At 56.0% G+C, this 23,277-nt stretch overlaps 1 protein-coding gene across 1 annotated transcript in view; it reads left to right on the top strand.

Annotated features, from left to right (window-relative positions):
* LOC137347478 (uncharacterized) overlaps window positions 1–23,277 on the top strand; it is a 179,122-nt gene that overhangs the window by 117,647 nt on the left and 38,198 nt on the right. The gene's annotated exons all lie outside the window — the stretch shown is intronic.

The following is a 23,277-nucleotide window of genomic DNA, read 5'->3' as shown; positions in this document are numbered from 1 at the left end:
GGTTTGGGTCTGATACCAGCTCAGTGCCATGAGCTGTGGTGTGGGTCTGATACCAGCTCAGTTCCATGAGCTGTGGTGTGGGTTTGATACCAGCTCAGTGCCATGAGCTGTGGTTTGGGTCTGATACCAGCTCAGTTCCATGAGCTGTGGTGTGGGTCTGATACCAGCTCAGTGCCATGACCTGTGGTGTGGGTCTGATACCAGCTCAGTGCCATGACCTGTGGTGTGGGTCAGATACCAGCTTAGTTCCATGAGCTGTGGTGTGGGTCTGATGCCAGCTCAGTGCCATGAACTGTGGTGTGGGTCTGATACCAGCTCAGTGCCATGAGCTGTGGTGTGGGTCTGATACCAGCTCAGTGCCATGTGCTGAGGTGTGATGTGGGTCTTATACCAGCTCACTGCCCTGAACTGTGGTGTGGTGTGGGTCTGATACCAGCTCAGTGCCATGAACTGAGCTCTGGTATGGGTCTGAAACTAGCTCAATGCCATAAGCTGAGCTGTGGTGTGGGTCTGACACCAGCTCAGTGCTATGAGATTTGGTGTCGTGTGGTTCTGATACCAGCTCAATTCCATGAGCTGAGCTGTGGTGTGGGTCAGATGCCGGCTCAGTGCCAGGAGCTGAGCTGTGGTGTGGGTCTTATACCAGCTCAGTGCCATGAGATTTGGTGTGGAGTGGGTCTGATACCAGCTCAGTTCAATGCGCTGTGGTGTGGGTCCGATGCCGGCTCAGTGCCAGGAGCTGACCTGCGGTGTGGGTCTGATACCAGCTCAGTGCCATGAGCGTTGGTTTGGGTCTGATGCCAGCTCAGTGCCATGAGCTTTGGTGTGGGTCTGATGCCGGCTCAGTGCCAGGAGCTGACCTGTGGTGTGAGTCTGATGCCAGCTCAGTGCCATGAGCTGTGGTGTGGGTCTGATGCCGGCTCAGTGCCAGGAGCTGACCTGTGGTGTGGGTCTGATACCAGCTCAGTTCCATGAACTGTGGTGTTGGTCTGATACCAGCTCAGTGCCATGACCTGTGATGTTGGTCTGATACCAGCTCAGTGCCATGACCTTTGATGTGGGTCTGATACCAGCTCAGTGCCATGCGCTGTGGTGTGGGTCTGATACCAGCTCAGTGCCATGAGCTGTGCTGTGGATCTGATACCAGCTCAGTGCCATGAACTGTGGTGTGGGTCTGATACCAGCTCAGTGCCATGAGCTGTGCTGTGGATCTGATACCAGCTCAGTGCCATGAGCTGTGGTGTGGGTCTGATGCCGGCTCAGTGCCATGCGCTGTGGTGTGGGTCTGATACCAGCTCAGTGCCATGAGCTGTGGTGTGGATCTGATACCAGCTCAGTGCCATGAGCTGTGGTGAGGGTCTGATGCCGGCTCAGTGCCAGGAGTTGTGGTGTGGGTCTGATGCTGGCTCAGTGCCAGGAGCTTTGGTGTCGTGTGGGTCTGATACCAGCTCAGTGCCATGAGCTGAGCTGTGGTGTGGGTCTGATACCAGCTCAGTGTCATGAGCTTTGGTGTGGTGTGGGTCTGATACCAGCTCAGTGCCATGAGCTGTGGTGCGGGTCTGATACCAGCTCAGTGCCATGAGCTGTGGTGTGGGTCTGATGCCAGCTCAGTGCCCTGAGCTGAGCTGTGGTGTGGGTCTGATACCAGCTCAGTGCCATGAGCTGTGGTGTGGGTCTGATGCCAGCTCAGTGCCCTGAGCTGTGGTGTGGTGTGGGTCTGATAACAGCTCAGTGCCATGAGCTGTGGTGTGGGTCTGATGCCAGCTCAGTGCCCTGAGCTGTGGTGTGGTGTGGGTCTGATACCTGCTCAGTGCCATGAGCCAAGCTGTGGTGTAGTTCTGATACCAGCTCAGTGCCATGAGCTGAGCTGTGGTGTGGGTCTGATACCAGCTCAGTGCCATGAACTGTGGTGTGGGTCTGATACCAGCTCAGTGCCATGACCTGTGATGTGGGTCAGATACCAGCTCAGTGCCATGAGCTGTGGTGTGGGTCTGGTGCCAGCTCAGTGCCCTGAGCTGTGGTGTGGTGTGGGGAGGGTCTGATACCAGCTCAGTGCCATGAGCCAAGCTGTGGTGTGGTTCTGATACCAGCTCAGTGCCATGAGCTGAGCTGTGGTGTGGGTCTTACCAGCTCAGTGCCATGAACTGTGGCGTGGTGTGGGTCTGATACCAGCTCAGTGCCATGAACTGTGGTGTGGGACTGATACCAGCTCAGTGCCATGAGCTGTGGTGTGGGTGATACCAGCTCAGTGCCATGAGCTGAGCTGTGGTGTGGGTCTGATACCAGCTCAGTGCCATGAACCAAGCTGTGGTGTGGTTCTGATATCAGCTCAGTGCCATGAGCTGAGGTGTGGTGTGGGTCTTATACCAGCTCAGTGCCAGGAACTGTAGTGTGGGTCTGATACCAGCTCAGTGCCATGAGCTGTGGTGTGGGTCTGATACCAGCTCAGTGCCATGAGCTGTGGTGTGGGTCTGATACCAGCTCAGTTCCAGGAACTGTGGTGTGGGTCTGATACCAGCTCAGTGCCATGAGCTGTGGTGTGGGTCTGATACCAGCTCAGTGCCATGAGCTGTGGTGTGTCTCATACCAGCTCAGTGCCATGAGCTTTGGTGTGGTGTGGGTCTGATACCAGCTCAGTGCCATGAGCTGTGGTGTGCGTCTGATACCAGCTCAGTGCCATGAGCTGTGGTGTGCGTCTGATACCAGCTCAGTGCCATGAGCTGTGGTGTGGGTCTGATGCCAGCTCAGTGCCCTGAGCTGTGGTGTGGGTCTGATACCAGCTCAGTGCCATGGGCTGTGGTGTGGGTCTGATAACAGCTCAGTGCCATGAGCAAAGCTGTGGTGTGGTTCTGATACCAGCTCAGTGCCCTGAGCTGTGGTGTGGTGTGGGTCTTATACCAGCTCAGTGCCATGAACTGTGGCGTGGTGCGGGTCTGATACCAGCTCAGTGCCATGAACTGTGGTGTGGGTCTGATACCAGCTCAGTGCCATGAGCTGTGGTGTGGGTCTGATACCAGCTCAGTGCCATGAACTGAGCTGTGGTGTGGGTCTGATACCAGCTCAGTGCCATGAACCAAGCTGTGGTGTGGTTCTGATACCAGCTCAGTGCCATGAGCTGAGGCGTGGTGTGGGTCTTATACCAGCTCAGTGCCAGGAACTGTGGTGTGGGTCTGATACCAGCTCTGTGCCGTGAGCTGTGGTGTGGGTCTGATACCAGCTCAGTGCCATGAGCTGTGGTGTGGGTCTGATACCAGCTCAGTGCCATGAGCTGTGGTGTGGGTCTGATACCAGCTCAGTGCCAGGAACTGTGGTGTGGGTCTGATACCAGCTCAGTGCCATGAGCTGTGGTGTGGGTCTGATACCAGCTCAGTGCCATGAGCTGTGGTGTGGGTCTGATACCAGCTCAGTGCCATGAGCTTTGGTGTGGTGTGCGTCTGATACCAGCTCAGTGCCATGAGCTATGATGTGGGTCTGATACCAGCTCAGTGCCATGAGCTGTGGTGTGGGTCTGATAACAGCTCAGTGCCATGAGCTGTGGTGTGGGTCTGATGCCAGCTCAGTGCCCTGAGCTGTGGTGTGGTGTGGGTCTGATACCAGCTCAGTGCCATGAGCCAAGCTGTGGTGTGGTTCTGATACCAACTCAGTGCCATGAGCTGTGGTGTGGGTCTGATACCAGCTCCGTGCCATGAGCTGTGGTGTGGGTCTGATGCCAGCTCAGTTCCCTGAGCTGTGGTGTGGGTCTGATACCAGCTCAGTGCCATGAGCTGTGGTGTGGGTCTGATAACAGCTCAGTGCCATGAGCTGTGGTGTGGGTCTGATGCCAGCTTAGTGCCCTGAGCTGTGGTGTGGTGTGGGTCTGATACCAGCTCAGTGTCAGGAGCTGTGGTTTGGGTCTGATACCAGCTCAGTGCCATGAGCTGTGGTGTGGGTCTGATACCAGCTCAGTTCCATGAGCTGTGGTGTGGGTTTGATACCAGCTCAGTGCCATGAGCTGTGGTTTGGGTCTGATACCAGCTCAGTTCCATGAGCTGTGGTGTGGGTCTGATACCAGCTCAGTGCCATGACCTGTGGTGTGGGTCTGATACCAGCTCAGTGCCATGACCTGTGGTGTGGGTCAGATACCAGCTTAGTTCCATGAGCTGTGGTGTGGGTCTGATGCCAGCTCAGTGCCATGAACTGTGGTGTGGGTCTGATACCAGCTCAGTGCCATGAGCTGTGGTGTGGGTCTGATACCAGCTCAGTGCCATGTGCTGAGGTGTGATGTGGGTCTTATACCAGCTCACTGCCCTGAACTGTGGTGTGGTGTGGGTCTGATACCAGCTCAGTGCCATGAACTGAGCTCTGGTATGGGTCTGAAACTAGCTCAATGCCATAAGCTGAGCTGTGGTGTGGGTCTGACACCAGCTCAGTGCTATGAGATTTGGTGTCGTGTGGTTCTGATACCAGCTCAATTCCATGAGCTGAGCTGTGGTGTGGGTCAGATGCCGGCTCAGTGCCAGGAGCTGAGCTGTGGTGTGGGTCTTATACCAGCTCAGTGCCATGAGATTTGGTGTGGAGTGGGTCTGATACCAGCTCAGTTCAATGCGCTGTGGTGTGGGTCCGATGCCGGCTCAGTGCCAGGAGCTGACCTGCGGTGTGGGTCTGATACCAGCTCAGTGCCATGAGCGTTGGTTTGGGTCTGATGCCAGCTCAGTGCCATGAGCTTTGGTGTGGGTCTGATGCCGGCTCAGTGCCAGGAGCTGACCTGTGGTGTGAGTCTGATGCCAGCTCAGTGCCATGAGCTGTGGTGTGGGTCTGATGCCGGCTCAGTGCCAGGAGCTGACCTGTGGTGTGGGTCTGATACCAGCTCAGTTCCATGAACTGTGGTGTTGGTCTGATACCAGCTCAGTGCCATGACCTGTGATGTTGGTCTGATACCAGCTCAGTGCCATGACCTTTGATGTGGGTCTGATACCAGCTCAGTGCCATGCGCTGTGGTGTGGGTCTGATACCAGCTCAGTGCCATGAGCTGTGCTGTGGATCTGATACCAGCTCAGTGCCATGAGCTGTGCTGTGGATCTGATACCAGCTCAGTGCCATGAACTGTGGTGTGGGTCTGATACCAGCTCAGTGCCATGAGCTGTGGTGTGGGTCTGATGCCGGCTCAGTGCCATGCGCTGTGGTGTGGGTCTGATACCAGCTCAGTGCCATGAGCTGTGGTGTGGATCTGATACCAGCTCAGTGCCATGAGCTGTGGTGAGGGTCTGATGCCGGCTCAGTGCCAGGAGTTGTGGTGTGGGTCTGATGCTGGCTCAGTGCCAGGAGCTTTGGTGTCGTGTGGGTCTGATACCAGCTCAGTGCCATGAGCTGAGCTGTGGTGTGGGTCTGATACCAGCTCAGTGTCATGAGCTTTGGTGTGGTGTGGGTCTGATACCAGCTCAGTGCCATGAGCTGTGGTGCGGGTCTGATACCAGCTCAGTGCCATGAGCTGTGGTGTGGGTCTGATGCCAGCTCAGTGCCCTGAGCTGAGCTGTGGTGTGGGTCTGATACCAGCTCAGTGCCATGAGCTGTGGTGTGGGTCTGATGCCAGCTCAGTGCCCTGAGCTGTGGTGTGGTGTGGGTCTGATAACAGCTCAGTGCCATGAGCTGTGGTGTGGGTCTGATGCCAGCTCAGTGCCCTGAGCTGTGGTGTGGTGTGGGTCTGATACCTGCTCAGTGCCATGAGCCAAGCTGTGGTGTAGTTCTGATACCAGCTCAGTGCCATGAGCTGAGCTGTGGTGTGGGTCTGATACCAGCTCAGTGCCATGAACTGTGGTGTGGGTCTGATACCAGCTCAGTGCCATGACCTGTGATGTGGGTCAGATACCAGCTCAGTGCCATGAGCTGTGGTGTGGGTCTGGTGCCAGCTCAGTGCCCTGAGCTGTGGTGTGGTGTGGGGAGGGTCTGATACCAGCTCAGTGCCATGAGCCAAGCTGTGGTGTGGTTCTGATACCAGCTCAGTGCCATGAGCTGAGCTGTGGTGTGGGTCTTACCAGCTCAGTGCCATGAACTGTGGCGTGGTGTGGGTCTGATACCAGCTCAGTGCCATGAACTGTGGTGTGGGACTGATACCAGCTCAGTGCCATGAGCTGTGGTGTGGGTGATACCAGCTCAGTGCCATGAGCTGAGCTGTGGTGTGGGTCTGATACCAGCTCAGTGCCATGAACCAAGCTGTGGTGTGGTTCTGATATCAGCTCAGTGCCATGAGCTGAGGTGTGGTGTGGGTCTTATACCAGCTCAGTGCCAGGAACTGTAGTGTGGGTCTGATACCAGCTCAGTGCCATGAGCTGTGGTGTGGGTCTGATACCAGCTCAGTGCCATGAGCTGTGGTGTGGGTCTGATACCAGCTCAGTTCCAGGAACTGTGGTGTGGGTCTGATACCAGCTCAGTGCCATGAGCTGTGGTGTGGGTCTGATACCAGCTCAGTGCCATGAGCTGTGGTGTGTCTCATACCAGCTCAGTGCCATGAGCTTTGGTGTGGTGTGGGTCTGATACCAGCTCAGTGCCATGAGCTGTGGTGTGCGTCTGATACCAGCTCAGTGCCATGAGCTGTGGTGTGCGTCTGATACCAGCTCAGTGCCATGAGCTGTGGTGTGGGTCTGATGCCAGCTCAGTGCCCTGAGCTGTGGTGTGGGTCTGATACCAGCTCAGTGCCATGGGCTGTGGTGTGGGTCTGATAACAGCTCAGTGCCATGAGCAAAGCTGTGGTGTGGTTCTGATACCAGCTCAGTGCCCTGAGCTGTGGTGTGGTGTGGGTCTTATACCAGCTCAGTGCCATGAACTGTGGCGTGGTGCGGGTCTGATACCAGCTCAGTGCCATGAACTGTGGTGTGGGTCTGATACCAGCTCAGTGCCATGACCTGTGATGTTGGTCTGATACCAGCTCAGTGCCATGACCTTTGATGTGGGTCTGATACCAGCTCAGTGCCATGCGCTGTGGTGTGGGTCTGATACCAGCTCAGTGCCATGAGCTGTGCTGTGGATCTGATACCAGCTCAGTGCCATGAGCTGTGCTGTGGATCTGATACCAGCTCAGTGCCATGAACTGTGGTGTGGGTCTGATACCAGCTCAGTGCCATGAGCTGTGGTGTGGGTCTGATGCCGGCTCAGTGCCATGCGCTGTGGTGTGGGTCTGATACCAGCTCAGTGCCATGAGCTGTGGTGTGGATCTGATACCAGCTCAGTGCCATGAGCTGTGGTGAGGGTCTGATGCCGGCTCAGTGCCAGGAGTTGTGGTGTGGGTCTGATGCTGGCTCAGTGCCAGGAGCTTTGGTGTCGTGTGGGTCTGATACCAGCTCAGTGCCATGAGCTGAGCTGTGGTGTGGGTCTGATACCAGCTCAGTGTCATGAGCTTTGGTGTGGTGTGGGTCTGATACCAGCTCAGTGCCATGAGCTGTGGTGCGGGTCTGATACCAGCTCAGTGCCATGAGCTGTGGTGTGGGTCTGATGCCAGCTCAGTGCCCTGAGCTGAGCTGTGGTGTGGGTCTGATACCAGCTCAGTGCCATGAGCTGTGGTGTGGGTCTGATGCCAGCTCAGTGCCCTGAGCTGTGGTGTGGTGTGGGTCTGATAACAGCTCAGTGCCATGAGCTGTGGTGTGGGTCTGATGCCAGCTCAGTGCCCTGAGCTGTGGTGTGGTGTGGGTCTGATACCTGCTCAGTGCCATGAGCCAAGCTGTGGTGTAGTTCTGATACCAGCTCAGTGCCATGAGCTGAGCTGTGGTGTGGGTCTGATACCAGCTCAGTGCCATGAACTGTGGTGTGGGTCTGATACCAGCTCAGTGCCATGACCTGTGATGTGGGTCAGATACCAGCTCAGTGCCATGAGCTGTGGTGTGGGTCTGGTGCCAGCTCAGTGCCCTGAGCTGTGGTGTGGTGTGGGGAGGGTCTGATACCAGCTCAGTGCCATGAGCCAAGCTGTGGTGTGGTTCTGATACCAGCTCAGTGCCATGAGCTGAGCTGTGGTGTGGGTCTTACCAGCTCAGTGCCATGAACTGTGGCGTGGTGTGGGTCTGATACCAGCTCAGTGCCATGAACTGTGGTGTGGGACTGATACCAGCTCAGTGCCATGAGCTGTGGTGTGGGTGATACCAGCTCAGTGCCATGAGCTGAGCTGTGGTGTGGGTCTGATACCAGCTCAGTGCCATGAACCAAGCTGTGGTGTGGTTCTGATATCAGCTCAGTGCCATGAGCTGAGGTGTGGTGTGGGTCTTATACCAGCTCAGTGCCAGGAACTGTAGTGTGGGTCTGATACCAGCTCAGTGCCATGAGCTGTGGTGTGGGTCTGATACCAGCTCAGTGCCATGAGCTGTGGTGTGGGTCTGATACCAGCTCAGTTCCAGGAACTGTGGTGTGGGTCTGATACCAGCTCAGTGCCATGAGCTGTGGTGTGGGTCTGATACCAGCTCAGTGCCATGAGCTGTGGTGTGTCTCATACCAGCTCAGTGCCATGAGCTTTGGTGTGGTGTGGGTCTGATACCAGCTCAGTGCCATGAGCTGTGGTGTGCGTCTGATACCAGCTCAGTGCCATGAGCTGTGGTGTGCGTCTGATACCAGCTCAGTGCCATGAGCTGTGGTGTGGGTCTGATGCCAGCTCAGTGCCCTGAGCTGTGGTGTGGGTCTGATACCAGCTCAGTGCCATGGGCTGTGGTGTGGGTCTGATAACAGCTCAGTGCCATGAGCAAAGCTGTGGTGTGGTTCTGATACCAGCTCAGTGCCCTGAGCTGTGGTGTGGTGTGGGTCTTATACCAGCTCAGTGCCATGAACTGTGGCGTGGTGCGGGTCTGATACCAGCTCAGTGCCATGAACTGTGGTGTGGGTCTGATACCAGCTCAGTGCCATGAGCTGTGGTGTGGGTCTGATACCAGCTCAGTGCCATGAACTGAGCTGTGGTGTGGGTCTGATACCAGCTCAGTGCCATGAACCAAGCTGTGGTGTGGTTCTGATACCAGCTCAGTGCCATGAGCTGAGGCGTGGTGTGGGTCTTATACCAGCTCAGTGCCAGGAACTGTGGTGTGGGTCTGATACCAGCTCTGTGCCGTGAGCTGTGGTGTGGGTCTGATACCAGCTCAGTGCCATGAGCTGTGGTGTGGGTCTGATACCAGCTCAGTGCCATGAGCTGTGGTGTGGGTCTGATACCAGCTCAGTGCCAGGAACTGTGGTGTGGGTCTGATACCAGCTCAGTGCCATGAGCTGTGGTGTGGGTCTGATACCAGCTCAGTGCCATGAGCTGTGGTGTGGGTCTGATACCAGCTCAGTGCCATGAGCTTTGGTGTGGTGTGCGTCTGATACCAGCTCAGTGCCATGAGCTATGATGTGGGTCTGATACCAGCTCAGTGCCATGAGCTGTGGTGTGGGTCTGATAACAGCTCAGTGCCATGAGCTGTGGTGTGGGTCTGATGCCAGCTCAGTGCCCTGAGCTGTGGTGTGGTGTGGGTCTGATACCAGCTCAGTGCCATGAGCCAAGCTGTGGTGTGGTTCTGATACCAACTCAGTGCCATGAGCTGTGGTGTGGGTCTGATACCAGCTCCGTGCCATGAGCTGTGGTGTGGGTCTGATGCCAGCTCAGTTCCCTGAGCTGTGGTGTGGGTCTGATACCAGCTCAGTGCCATGAGCTGTGGTGTGGGTCTGATAACAGCTCAGTGCCATGAGCTGTGGTGTGGGTCTGATGCCAGCTTAGTGCCCTGAGCTGTGGTGTGGTGTGGGTCTGATACCAGCTCAGTGCCATGAGCCAAGCTGTGGTGTGGTTCTGATACCAGCTCAGTGCCATGAGCTGTGGTGTGGTGTGGGTCTTATACCAGCTCAGTGCCATGAACTGTGGCGTGGTGCGGGTCTGATACCAGCTCAGTGCCATGAACTGTGGTGTGGGTCTGATACCAGCTCAGTGCCATGAGCTGTGGTGTGGGTCTGATACCAGCTCAGTGCCATGAGATGAGCTGTGGTGTGGTTCTGATACCAGCTCAGTGCCATGAACCAAGCTGTGGTGTAGTTCTGATACCAGCTCAGTGCCATGAACCAAGCTGTGGTGTGGGTCTGATACCAGCTCAGTGCCATGAGCTGTGGTGTGGGTCTGATACCAGCTCAGTGCCAGGAACCAAGCTGTGGTGTGGTTCGGATACCAGCTCAGTGCCATGAGCTGAGGTGTGGTGTGGGTCTTATACCAGCTCAGTGCCAGGAACTGTGGTGTGGGTCCGATACCAGCTCAGTGCCATGAGATGTGGTGTGGGTCTGATACCAGCTCAGTGCCATGAGCTGTGGTGTGGGTCTGATACCAGCTCAGTGCCAAGAGGTGTGGTGTGGGTCTGATACCAGCTCAGTGCCATGAGCTGTGGTGTGGGTCTGATACCAGCTCAGTTCCAGGAACTGTGGTGTGGGTCTGATACCAGCTCAGTGCCATGAGCTGTGGTGTGGGTCTGATACCAGCTCAGTGCCATGAGCTGTGGTGTGAGTCTCATACCAGCTCAGTGCCATGAGCTTTGGTGTGGTGTGGGTCTGATACCAGCTCAGTGCCATGAGCTGTGGTGTGCGTCTGATACCAGCTCAGTGCCATGAGCTGTGGTGTGGGTCTGATGCCAGCTCAGTGCCCTGAGCTGTGGTGTGGGTCTGATACCAGCTCAGTGCCATGAGCTGTGGTGTGGGTCTGATAACAGCTCAGTGCCATGAGCTGTGGTGTGGGTCTGATGCCAGCTCAGTGCCCTGAGCTGTGGTGTGGTGTGGGTCTGATACCAACTCAGTGCCATGAACTGTGGTGTGGGTCTGATACCAGCTCAGTGCCATGAGCTGTGGTGTGGGTCTGATTCCAGCTCAGTGCCATGAACTGAGCTGTGGTGTGGGTCTGATACTAGCTCAGTGCCATGAACCAAGCTGTGGTGTGGTTCTGATACCAGCTCAGTGCCATGAGCTGAGGTGTGGTGTGGGTCTTATACCAGCTCAGTGCCAGGAACTGTGGTGTGGGTCTGATACCAGCTCAGTGCCGTGAGCTGTGGTGTGGGTCTGATACCAGCTCAGTGCCATGAGCTGTGGTGTGGGTCTGATACCAGCTCAGTGCCATGAGCTGTGGTGTGGGTCTGATACCAGCTCAGTGCCAGGAACTGTGGTGTGAGTCTGATACCAGCTCAGTGCCATGTGCTGTGGTGTGGGTCTGATACCAGCTCAGTGCCATGAGCTTTGGTGTGGTGTGCGTCTGATACCAGCTAAGTGCCATGAGCTGTGGTGTGGGTCTGATAACAGCTCAGTGCCATGAGCTGTGGTGTGGGTCTGATGCCAGCTCAGTGCCCTGAGCTGTGGTGTGGTGTGGGTCTGATACCAGCTCAGTGCCATGAGGCAAGCTGTGGTGTGGTTCTGATACCAGCTCAGTGCCATGAGCTGTGGTGTGGGTCTGATACCAGCTCCGTGCCATGAGCTGTGGTGTGGGTCTGATGCCAGCTCAGTGCCCTGAGCTGTGGTGTGGGTCTGATACCAGCTCAGTGCCATGAGCTGTGGTGTGGGTCTGATAACAGCTCAGTGCCATGAGCTGTGGTGTGGGTCTGATGCCAGCTCAGTGCCCTGAGCTGTGGTGTGGTGTGGGTCTGATACCAGCTCAGTGCCATGAGCTGTGGTGTGGTGTGGGTCTTATACCAGCTCAGTGCCATGAACTGTGGCGTGGTGCGGGTCTGATACCAGCTCAGTGCCATGAACTGTGGTGTGGGTCTAATACCAGCTCAGTGCCATGAGCTGTGGTGTGGGTCTGATACCAGCTCAGTGCCATGAGCTGAGCTGTGGTGTGGGTCTGATACCAGCTCAGTGCCATGAACCAAGCTGTGGTGTGGTTCTGATACCAGCTCAGTGCCATGAGCTGAGGTGTGGTGTGGGTCTTATACCAGCTCAGTGCCAGGAACTGTGGTGTGGGTCCGATACCAGCTCAGAGCCATGAGATGTGGTGTGGGTCTGATACCAGCTCAGTGCCATGAGCTGTGGTGTGGGTCTGATACCAGCTCAGTGCCATGAGCTGTGGTGTGGGTCTGATACCAGCTCAGTGCCATGAGCTTTGGTGTGGTGTGGGTCTGATACCAGCTCAGTGCCATGGGCTATGGTGTGGTTCTGATACCAGCTCAGTTCCATGACCTGTGCTGTGGGTCTGATACCAGCTCAGTGCCATGACCTGTGATGTGGGTCTGATAGCAGGTCAATTCCATGACGCGTGGTGTGGGTCTGATGCCAGCTCAGTGCCATGAGCTTTGGTCTGGTGTGGGTCTGATGCCGGCTCAGTGCCAGGAGCTGTGGTGTGGGTCTGATACCAGCTGTGCCCTGAGCTGAGCTGTGGTGTGGGTCTGATACCAGCTCAGTGCCATGAGCTTTGGTGTGGTGTGGGTCTGATACCAGCTCAGTGCCATGAGCTGTGGTGTGGTGTGGGTCTGATACCAGCTCAGTGCCATGCGCTGTGGTGTGGGTCTGATACCAGCTCAGTGCCATGAGCTGTGGTGTGGTGTGGGTCTGATACCAGCTCAGTTCCATGACCTGTGGTGTGGGTCTGATACCAGCTCAGTGCCATGAGCTGTGGTGTGGGTCTGATGCCAGCTCAGTGCCATGAGCTGAGGTGTGGTGTGGGTCTTATACCAGCTCACTGCCATGAACTGTGGTGTGGTGTTGGTCTGATACCAGCTCAGTTCCATGCGCTGTGGTGTGGGTCTGATGCCGGCTCAGTGCCAGGAGCTGACCTGTGGTGTGGGTCTGATACCAGCTCAGTGCCATGAGCCAAGCTGTGGTGTGGGTCTGATACCAGCTCAGTGCCATGAACCAAGCTGTGGTGTGGGTCTGATACCAGCTCAGTGCCATGAGCTTTGGTCTGGTGTGGGTCTGATGCCGGCTCAGTGCCAGGAGCTGACCTGTGGTGTGGGTCTGATACCAGCTCAGTTCCATGAACTGTGGTGTGGGTCTGATACCAGCTCAGTGCCATGACCTGTGATGTGGGTCTGATACCAGCTCAGTGCCATGCGCTGTTGTGTGGGACTGATGCCAGCTCAGTGCCATGCGCTGTGATGTGGGTCTGATGCCGGCTCAGTGCCAGGAGCTTTGGTGTGGTGTGGGTCTGATACCAGCTCAGTGCCATGCGCTGTGGTGTGGGTCTGATACCAGCTCAGTGCCATGAGCTGTGGTGTGGATCCGATACCAGCTCATTGCCATGAGCTGTGGTGTGGGTCTGATGCTGGCTCAGTGCCAGGAGTTGTGGTGTGGGTCTGATGCTGGCTCAGTGCCAGGAGCTGAGCTGTGGTGTGGGTCTGATACCAGCTCAGTGCCATGAGCTTTGGTGTGGTGTGGGTCTGATACCAGCTCAGTGCCATGAGCCAAGCTGTGGTGTGGGTCTGATGCCAGCTCAGTGCCATGAGCTGTGGTGTTCGTCTGATACCAGCTCAGTGCCATGAGCCAAGCTATGGTGTGGTTCTGATACCAGCTCAGTGCCATGGGCTATGGTGTGGGTCTGATGCCAGCTCAGTGCCATGCCCTGTGGTGTGGGTCTGATACCAGCTCAGTGCCATGACCTGTGGTGTGGGTCTGATGCCAGCACAGTGCCCTGAGCTGAGCTGTGGTGTGGGTCTGATACCAGATCAGTGCCCTGAGCTGAGCTGTGGTGTGGGTCTGATACCAGATCAGCGCCCTGAGCTGAGCTGTGGTGTGGGTCTGATACCAGCTCAGGTCAATGAGCCAAGCTGTGGTGTGGTTCTTATACCAACTCAGTGCCATGAACTGTGGTGTGGTGTGGGTCTGATACCAGCTCAGTGCCATGAACTGTGATGTGGGTCTGATACCAGCTCAGTGCCATGGGCTATGGTGTGGGTCTGATACCAGCTCAGTGCCATGGGCTACGGTGTGGGTCTGATACCAGCTCAGTTCCATGACCTGTGGTGTGGGTCTGATCGCAGCTCAGTTCCATGACCTGTGGTGTGGGTCTGATACCAGCTCAGTGCCATGAGCTGTGGTGTGGGTCTGATGCCGGCTCAGTGCCATGTGCTTTGGTGTGGTGTGGGTCTGATACCAACTCCGTGCCATGAACTGTGGTGTGGGTTTGACACCAGCTCAGTGCCATGAGCTTTGGTGTGGTGTGGGTGTGATAGCAGCTCAGTGCCATGAACTGTGTTATGGGTCTGATACCAGCTCAGTGCCATGAACTGTGGTGTGGGTCTGATACCAGCTCAGTTCCATGAGCTGTGGTGTGGGTCTGATACCAGCTCAGTGCCATGAACTGTGTTATGGGTCTGATACCAGCTCAGTGCCATGAACTGTGGTGTGGGTCTGATACCAGCTCAGTGCCAATATTTGTGGTGTGGGTCTGATACCAGCTCAGTGCAATGAGCTGAGCTGTGGTGTGGGTCTAAAACCAGCTCAGTGCCATGAGCTTTGGTGTGGAGTGGGTCTGATACCAGCTCAGTGCCATGAGCTGTGGTGTGGTGTGGGTCTGATACCAGCTCAGTGCCATGAGCTGTGGTGTGGTGTGGGTCTGATACCAGCTCAGTTCCATGCGCTGTGGTGTGGGTCCGATGCCGGCTCAGTGCCAGGAGCTGACCTGTGGTGTGGGTCTGATACCAGCTCAGTGCCATAAACCAAGCTGTGGTGTGGGTCTGATACCAGCTTAGTGCCATGAACCAAGCTGTGGTGTGGGTCTGATGCAGGCTCAGTGCCAGGAGCTGACCTGTGGTGTGGGTCTGATACCAGCTCAGTTCCATGAACTGTGGTGTGGGTCTGATACCAGCTCAGTGCCATGACCTGTAATGTGGGTCTGATACCAGCTCAGTGCCATGCGCTGTGGTGTGGGTCTGATGCCAGCTCAGTGCCATGCGCTGTGATGTGGGTCTGATGCCGGCTCAGTGCCAGGAGCTTTGGTGTGGTGTGGGTCTGATACCAGCTCAGTGCCATGCGCTGTGGTGTGGGTCTGATACCAGCTCAGTGCCATGAGCTGTGGTGTGGATCCGATACCAGCTCAGTGCCATGAGCTGTGGTGTGGGTCTGATGCCGGCTCAGTGCCAGGAGTTGTGGTGTGGGTCTGATGCTGGCTCAGTGCCAGGAGCTTTGGTGTCGTGTGGGTCTGATACCAGCTCAGTGCCATGAGCTGAGCTGTGGTGTGGGTCTGATACCAGCTCAGTGCCATGAGCTTTGGTGTGGTGTGGGTCTGATACCAGCTCAGTGCCATGAGCCAAGCTGTGGTGTGGGTCTGATGCCAGCTCAGTGCCATGAACTGCAGTGTGGTGTGGGTCTGATACCAGCTCAGTGCCATGAACTGTGGTGTGGGTCTGATACCAGCTCAGTGCCATGGGCTATGGTGTGGGTCTGATACCAGCTCAGTGCCATGGGCTATGGTGTGGTTCTGATACCAGCTCAGTGCCATGACCTGTGGTGTGGGTCTGATACCAGCTCAGTGCCATGACCTGTGGTGTGCGTCTGATGCCAGCACAGTGCCCTGAGCTGAGCTGTGGTGTGGGTCTGATACCAGATCAGTGCCCTGAGCTGAGCTGTGGTGTGGGTCTGATACCAGCTCAGTGCCATGAGCTGTGGTGTGGTGTGGGTCTGATACCAGCTCAGTGTCATGAGCCAAGCTGTGGTGTGGTTCTTATACCAACTCAGTGCCATGAACTGTGGTGTGGTGTGGGTCTGATGCCAGCTCAGTGCCATGAACTGTGATGTGGGTCTGATACCAGCTCAGTGCCATGAGCTGTGGTGTGGGTCTGATACCAGCTCAGTGCCATGGGCTATGGTGTGGGTCTGATACCAGCTCAGTTCCATGAGCTGTGGTGTGGGTCTGATACCAGCTCAGTGCCATGGGCTACGGTGTGGGTCTGATACCAGCTCAGTTCCATGACCTGTGGTGTGGGTCTGATTGCAGCTCAGTTCCATGACCTGTGGTGTGGGTATGATACCAGCTCAGTGCCATGAGCTGTGGTGTGGGTCTGATGCCGGCTCAGTGCCAGGAGCTTTGGTGTGGTGTGGGTCTGATACCAGCTCAGTGCCATGTGCTTTGGTGTGGTGTGGGTCTGATACCAACTCTGTGCCATGAACTGTGGTGTGGGTTTGAAACCAGCTCAGTGCCATGAGCTTTGGTGTGGTGTGGGTGTGATAGCAGCTCAGTGCCATGAGCTGTGGTGTGGGTCTGATACCAGCTCAGTGCCATGAACTGTGGTGTGGGTCTGATACAAGCTCAGTGCCATGAACTGTGCTGTGGGTCTGATACCAGCTCAGTGCCATGAACTGTGGTGTGGGCCTGATGTCAGCTCAGTGCCATGAACTGTGGTGTGGGTCTGATACCAGCTCAGTGCCATGAACTGTGGTGTGGGTCTGATGTCAGCTCAGTGCCATGAACTGTGGTGTGGGTCTGATACAAGCTCAGTGCCATGAATTGTGGTGTGGGTCTGATGCTAGCTCAGTGCCATGAGCTGTGGTGTGGGTCTGATACCAGCTCAGTGCCATGACCTGACCTGTGGTGTGGGTCTGATACCAGCTCAGTGCCATGAACTGTGGTGTGGGTCTGATACCAGCTCAGTGCCATGAGCTGTGGTTTGGCTCTGATACCAGATCAGTTGCATGAGCTGAGCTGTGGTGTGGGTCTGATGCCAGCTCAGTGCCATGAGCTGTGGTGTGGGTCTGATACCAGCTCGGTGCCATGTGCTGTGGTGTGGGTCTGATACCAGCTCAGTGCCATAAGCTGTGGTGTGGGTCTGATACCAGCTCAGTTCCATGAGCTGTGGTTTGGGTCTGATACCAGTTCAGTGCCATGACCTGTGGTGTGGGTCTGATACCAGCTCAGTGCCATGACCTGTGGTGTGGGTCTGATACCAGCTCAGTGCCATGACCTGTGATGTGGGTCTGATACCAGCTCAGTGCCATGACCTGTGGTGTGGGTCTGATACCAGCTCAGTGCCATGAACTGTGGTGTGGGTCTGATACAAGCTCAGTGCCATGAACTGTGGTGTGGGTCTGATGTCAGCTCAGTGCCATGAGCTGTGGTGTGGGTCTGATACAAGCTCAGTGCCATGAATTGTGGTGTGGGTCTGATACTGGCTCAGTGCCATGAGCTGTGGTGTGGATCTGATATCAGCTCAATGCCATGTGCTGTGGTGTGGGTCTGATACCAGCTCAGTGCCATGAGCTGTGGTGTGGATCTGATATCAGCTCAGTGCCATGAGCTGTGGTGTGGGTCTGATGCCGGCTCGGTGCCAGGAGTTGTGGTGTGGGTCTGATGCTGGCTCAGTGCCATGCGCTGATCTGTTGTGTGGGTCTGATACCAGCTCAGTGCCATGAGCTGAGCTGTGGTGTGGGTCTGACACCAGCTCAGTGCTATGAGCTTTGGTGTCGTGTGGGTCTGATACCAGCTCAATTCCATGAGCTGAGCTGTGGTGTGGGTCAGATGCCGGCTCAGAGCCAGGAGCTGACCTGTGGTGTGGGTCTGATACCAGCTCAGTGCCAATATCTGTGGTGTGGGTCTGATACCAGCTCAGTGCAATGAGCTGAGCTGTGGTGTGGGTCTAAAACCAGCTCAGTGCCATGAGCTTTGGTGTGGAGTGGCTCTGATACCAGCTCAGTGCCATGAGCTGTGGTGTGGTGTGCGTCTGATACCAGCTCAGTGCCATGAACTGTGGTGTGGTGTGGGTCTGATACCAGCTCAGTTCCATGCGCTGTGGTGTGGGTCCGATGCCGGCTCAGTGCCAGGAGCTGAACTGTGGAGTGGGTCTGATACCAGCTCAGTGCCATGAACCAAGCTGTGGTGTGGGTCTTATACCAGCTCAGTGCCATGAACCAAGCTGTGGTGTGGGTCTGATGCCAGCTCAGTGCCATGAGCTTTGGTCTGGTGTGGGTCTGATGCCGGCTCAGTGCCAGGAGCTGACCTGTGGTGTGGGTCTGATACCAGCTCAGTTCCATGAACTGTGGTGTGGGTCTGATACCAGCTCAGTGCCATGACCTGTGATGTGGGTCTGATACCAGCTCAGTGCCATGCGCTGTGGTGTGGGTCTGATGCCGGCTCAGTGCCAGGAGTTGTGGTGTGGGTCTGATGCTGGCTCAGTGCCAGGAGCTTTGGTGTCGTGTGGGTCTGATACCAGCTCAGTGCCATGAGCTGAGCTCTGGTGTGGGTCTGATGACAGCTCAGTGCCATGCGCTGTGATGTGGGTCTGATGCCGGCTCAGTGCCAGGAGCTTTGGTGTGGTGTGGGTCTGATACCAGCTCAGTGCCATGCGCTGTGGTGAGGTTCTGATACCAGCTCAGTACCATGAGCTGTGGTGTGGATCCGATACCAGCTCAGTGCCATGAGCTGTGGTGTGGGTCTGATGCCGGCTCAGTGCCAGGAGTTGTGGTGTGGGTCTGATGCTGGCTCTGTGCCAGGAGCTTTGGTGTCGTGTGGGTCTGATACCAGCTCAATGCCATGAGCTGAGCTGTGGTGTGGGTCTGATACCAGCTCAGTGCCATGAGCATTGGTGTGGTGTGGGTCTGATACCAGCTCAGTGCCATGAGCCAAGCTGTGGTGTGGGTCTGATGCCAGCTCAGTGCCATGAACTGTGGTGTGGGTCTGATACCAGCTCAGTGCCATGAGCTGTGGTGTGAGTCTGATACCAGCTCAGTGCCATAAGCTGTGGTGTGGGTCTGATACCAGCTCAGTGCCATAAGCTGTGGTGTGGGTCTGATACCAGCTCAGTTCCATGAGCTGTGGTTTGGGTCTGATACCAGCTCAGTGCCATGACCTGTGGTGTGGGTCTGACACCAGCTCAGTGATATGAGCTTTGGTGTCGTGTGGGTCTGATGCCGGCTCAGAGCCAGGAGCTGACCTGTGGTGTGGGTCTTATACCAGCTCAGTGCCATGAGCTTTGGTGTGGAGTGGGTCTGATACCAGCTCAGTGCCATGAGCTGTGGTGTGGTGTGGGTCTGATACCAGCTCAGTTCCATGCGCTGTGGTGTGGGTCCGATGCTGGCTCAGTGCCATGCGCTGTGGAGTGGGTCTGATGCCAGCTCAGTGCCATGCGCTGTGGTGTGGGTCTGATACCAGCTCAGTGCCATGAACCGTGGTGTGGGTCTGATACCAGCTCAGTTCCATGAGATTTGGTGTGCGTCTGATACCAGCTCAGTGCCATGTGCTTTGGTGTGGTGTGGGTCTGATACAAGCTCAGTGCCATGAACTGTGGTGTGGGTCTGATGTCAGCTCAGTGCCATGAACTGTGGTGTGGGTCTGATACAAGCTCAGTGCCATGAATTGTGGTGTGGGTCTGATGCTAGCTCAGTGCCATGACCTGACCTGTGGTGTGGGTCTGATGCCAGCTCAGTGCCATGCGCTGTGGTGTGGGTCTGATACCAGCTCAGTGCCATGAGCTGTGGTGTGAGTCTGATACCAGCTCAGTGCCATAAGCTGTGGTGTGGGTCTGATACCAGCTCAGTTCCATGAGCTGTGGTTTGGGTCTGATGCCAGCTCAGTGCCATGACCTGTGGTGTGGGTCTGATACCAGCTCTGTTCCATGACCTGTGGTGTCGGTCTGATACCAGCTCAGTGCCATGACCTGTGATGTGGGTCTCATACCAGCTTAGTGCCATGCGCTGTGGAGTGGGTCTGATGCCAGCTCAGTGCCATGCGCTGTGGTGTGGGTCTGATACCAGCTCAGTGCCATGAGCTGTGTTGAGGGTCTGATACCAGCTCAGTGCCATGACCTGTGATGTGAGTCTGATACAAGCTCAGTGCCATGAACTGTGGTGTGGGTCTGATACCAGCTCAGTTCCATGAGCTGTGGTTTGGGTCTGATGCCAGCTCAGTGCCATGACCTGTGGTGTGGGTCTGATACCAGCTCTGTTCCATGACCTGTGGTGTCGGTCTGATACCAGCTCAGTGCCATGACCTGTGATGTGGGTCTCATACCAGCTTAGTGCCATGCGCTGTGGAGTGGGTCTGATGCCAGCTCAGTGCCATGCGCTGTGGTGTGGGTCTGATACCAGCTCAGTGCCATGAGCTGTGTTGAGGGTCTGATACCAGCTCAGAGCCATGAACTGTGGTGTGGGTCTGATACCAGCTCAGTGCCATGAACTGTGGTGTGGGTCTGATACAAGCTCAGTGCCATGAACTGTGGTGTGGGTCTGATGTCAGCTCAGTGCCATGAGCTGTGGTGTGGGTCTGATACCAGCTCAGTGCCCTGAGCTGTGGTGTGGATCTGATACCAGCTCAGTGCCATGAGCTGTGGTGTGGGTCTGATGCCGGCTCGGTGCCAGGAGTTGTGGTGTGGGTCTGATGCTGGCTCAGTGCCATGAGCTGAGCTGTGGTGTGGGTCTGATACCAGCTCAGTGCCATGAGCTGAGCTGTGGTGTGGGTCTGACACCAGCTCAGTGCTATGAGCTTTGGTGTCGTGTGGGTCTGATACCAGCTCAATTCCATGAGCTGAGCTGTGGTGTGGGTCAGATGCCGGCTCAGAGCCACGAGCTGACCTGTGGTGTGGGTCTTATACCAGCTCAGTGCCAATATCTGTGGTGTGGGTCTGATACCAGCTCAGTGCAATGAGCTGAGCTGTGGTGTGGGTCTTATACCAGCTCAGTGCCATGAGCTTTGGTGTGGAGTGGGTCTGATACCAGCTCAGTGCCATGAGCTGTGGTGTGGTGTGGGTCTGATACCAGCTCAGTTCCATGCGCTGTGGTGTGGGTCCGATGCTGGCTCAGTGCCAAGAGCTGACCTGTGGTGTGGGTCTGATACCAACTCAGTGCCATGACCTGTGGTGTGGGTCTGATACCAGCTCAGTGCCATGACCTGTGGTGTGGGTCTGATACCAGCTCAGTTCCATGACCTGTGGTGTGGGTCTGATACCAGCTCAGTGCCATGCGCTGTGGAGTGGGTCTGATGCCAGCTCAGTGCCATGCGCTGTGGTGTGGGTCTGATACCAGCTCAGTGCCATGAGCTGTGGTGTGGGTCTGATACCAGCTCAGTGCCATGAACTGTGGTGTGGGTCTGATACCAGCTTTTGCCATGAACTGTGGTGTGAGTCTGATACAAGCTCAGTGCCATGAATTGTGGTGTGGGTCTGATACCAGCTCAGTGCCATGAGCTGTGGTGTGGGTCTGATGCCGGCTCGGTGCCAGGAGTTGTGGTGTGGGTCTGATGCTGGCTCAGTGCCATGCGCTGAGCTGTGGTGTGGGTCTGACACCAGCTCAGTGATATGAGCTTTGGTGTCGTGTGGGTCTGATGCCGGCTCAGAGCCAGGAGCTGACATGTGGTGTGGGTCTTATACCAGCTCAGTGCCATGAGCTTTGGTGTGGAGTGGGTCTGATACCAGCTCAGTGCCATGAGCTGTGGTGTGGTGTGGGTCTGATACCAGCTCAGTTCCATGCGCTGTGGTGTGGGTCCGATGATGGCTCAGTGCCGAGCTGACCTGTGGTGTGGGTCTGATACCAGCTCAGTGCCATGAGCTTTGGTGTGGTGTGGGTCTGATGCCAGCTCAGTGCCATGAGCTGTGATGTGGGTCTGATACCAGCTCAGTTCCATGAACTGTGGTGTGGGTCTGATACCAGCTCAGTGCCATGACCTGTGATGTGGGTCTGATACCAGCTCAGTGCTATGCGCTGTGGTGTGGATCTGATGCCAGCCCATTGCCATGTGCTGTGGTGTGGGTCTTATAACAGCTCAGTGCCATGAGCTGTGGTGTGGGTCTGATGCCGGCTCAGTGCCAGGAGTTGTGGTGTGGGTCTGATGCTGGCTCAGTGCCAGGAGCTTTGGTGTCTTGTGGGTCTGATACCAGCTCAGTGCCATGAGCTTTGGTGTGGTGTGGGTCTGATACCAGCTCACTGCCGTGACCTGTGGTGTGGGTCTGATACCAGATCAGTGCCATGAGCTGTGCTGTGGGTCTGATACCAGCTCAGTGCTGTGAGCTGTGGTGTGGGTCTGATACCAGCTCAGTGCTGTGAGCTGTGGTGTGGGTCTGCTACCAGTTCAGTTCCATGCTCTGTGGTGTGGGTCTGATACCAGCTCACTGCCGTGACCTGTGGTGTGGGTCTGATACCAGTTCAGTGCCATGAGCTGTGCTGTGGGTCTGATACCAGCTCAGTGCTGTGAGCTGTGGTGTGGGTCTGATACCAGCTCAGTGCCATGAGCTGTGGTGTGGGTCTGCTACCAGTTCAGTTCCATGCTCTGTGGTGTGGGTCTGATGCCAGCTCAGTGCCATGAGCTGTGGTGTGGGTCTGATGCCGGCTCAGTGCCAGGAGTTGTGGTGTGGGTCTGATGCTGGCTCAGTGCCAGGAGCTTTGGTGTCGTGTAGGTCTGATACCAGCTCAGTGCCATGAGCTTTGGTGTGGTGTGGGTCTGATACCAGCTCACTGCCATGAGCTTTGGTGTGGTGTGGGTCTGATACCAGCTCACTGCCGTGACCTGTGGTGTGGGTCTGATACCAGTTCAGTGCCATGAGCTGTGCTGTGGGTCTGATACCAGCTCAGTGCTGTGACCTGTGGTGTGGGTCTGATACCAGTTCAGTGCCATGAGCTGTGCTGTGTGTCTGATACCAGCTCAGTGCCATGAGCTGTAGTGTGGGTCTGCTACCAGTTCAGTTCCATGCTCTGTGGTGTGGGTCTGATGCCAGCTCAGTGCCATGAGCTTTGGTGTGGTGTGGGTCTGATACCAGCTCACTGCCATGAGCTTTGGTGTGGTGTGGGTCTGATACCAGCTCACTGCCGTGACCTGTGGTGTGGGTCTGATACCAGTTCAGTGCCATGAGCTGTGCTGTGGGTCTGATACCAGCTCAGTGCTGTGACCTGTGGTGTGGGTCTGATACCAGTTCAGTGCCATGAGCTGTGCTGTGTGTCTGATACCAGCTCAGTGCCATGAGCTGTGGTGTGGGTCTGCTACCAGTTCAGTTCCATGCTCTGTGGTGTGGGTCTGATGCCAGCTCAGTTCCATGCTCTGTGGTGTGGGTCTGATGCCAGCTCAGTTCCATGAGCTGTGGTGTTGGTCTGGTGCCAGTTCTGTGCCTTGTTCAATATGCTTTCCTATAGAGTATCTTTACTGGTGTAAACAGTTGCATCCAGCAAAAATGTGACTTTGGTTCTTGTCCCAGCTCAGGGCAACCTGACTGAAATACACGCCTCATACCTCAATAGAGGCCTTCAAAAAGGAATTAGACTGTTCTCTGAAAAGGAAGAATATGCAGGGTTACAGGGAGATGGTAGGGAAACAGCATGAAGTGAATTGATCATTTGGAGAGTCGGTGCAGACACGATGGGCCGAATGGCCTCCTTCTGCGCTTTAACAATTCTGTGATTTTTTGGCAGGAGCTGATTCAGCTCTTGAAC

The sequence above is a fragment of the Heterodontus francisci genome, chromosome 32 (assembly GCF_036365525.1).
Source record: "Heterodontus francisci isolate sHetFra1 chromosome 32, sHetFra1.hap1, whole genome shotgun sequence".
Taxonomy (NCBI): domain Eukaryota; kingdom Metazoa; phylum Chordata; class Chondrichthyes; order Heterodontiformes; family Heterodontidae; genus Heterodontus; species Heterodontus francisci.
This window is presented reverse-complemented; position numbering and strand designations above follow the sequence as displayed.